The sequence below is a fragment of the Penaeus monodon genome, chromosome 20 (assembly GCF_015228065.2).
Source record: "Penaeus monodon isolate SGIC_2016 chromosome 20, NSTDA_Pmon_1, whole genome shotgun sequence".
NCBI classification, from domain to species: Eukaryota; Metazoa; Arthropoda; class Malacostraca; order Decapoda; family Penaeidae; genus Penaeus; species Penaeus monodon.
The window spans coordinates 46,957,426-46,958,204 of record NC_051405.1 but is presented as its reverse complement, the minus strand read 5'-3'; the positions used below and the strand labels follow the sequence as shown (position 1 = coordinate 46,958,204).

General features: G+C 32.6%; 1 pseudogene; it reads left to right on the top strand.

The window, feature by feature from the left end:
- The first annotated feature begins 102 nt into the window (after nt 1–102).
- LOC119586029 overlaps nt 103–779 on the top strand; it is a 2,560-nt pseudogene continuing 1,883 nt past the window's right edge.

Genomic DNA, 779 nt, shown 5'->3' with positions numbered 1-779 from the left:
AAAAAGTAGTTTTAACTACTAGAAGGAGATACTGTTGTTTGAAAATGATGCAGAATTGTAGTTAACATTGTTATTAATTACTTTTCTCTTTGCAGAATTAAAATGCAGAGAAGAACTTTTGAAACTATGATGCCCCAAAAAAAATATCCTACTTAGGAGTCTTGCTTGGCAAAAGATATCAAGCTATAAAAACATCTTTACTATTCAAGGTAAGTAATCATTTAGAGTTTTAGTGTCAATACCTAAGAACTGCAAATCTTATCAGCTTATCTGTTTCCCTATATACAGAAAAGCATCATTTTTTAATGGTTTTAGATGCATAAATAGTAAAAGATCAATGTATACCAGGAGTGTGGTGTGTTATTATGCGGGGTGTGTAAAAATCTGGGAGAGAAAAGTGCAGGTATGGCTGGGAATAGCCATCAAGATTAGAATACTGCTTCACACCACTAATTCCCTTTGTGAATCAGAATTTAAAAATAAAGTGAGTTTGTTTTTTTAAAACCCCCATTTGTCAGATTTCTGTTAACAGCATCCTCCTTTTTTTAGAGTGTGTCCCGAAACCCTTATGAAAATTCTTGGGGAAAAAAAGACAGTAGCCCGAAGATTAAGGGGGTCATTTTTTCGCTGTCAAAGGAGGTATTTGGCTGCAGTCAGTTGGTACCAGGAATATTTTTTAGTTTTTCCGATCACACTAGTTATCCAATTTCCCTTTAGTTTTTGTAACAAGGTTTTTGTTTATTTTATTATTCTTTTTGATTATTTTTGAAATAAGAGTT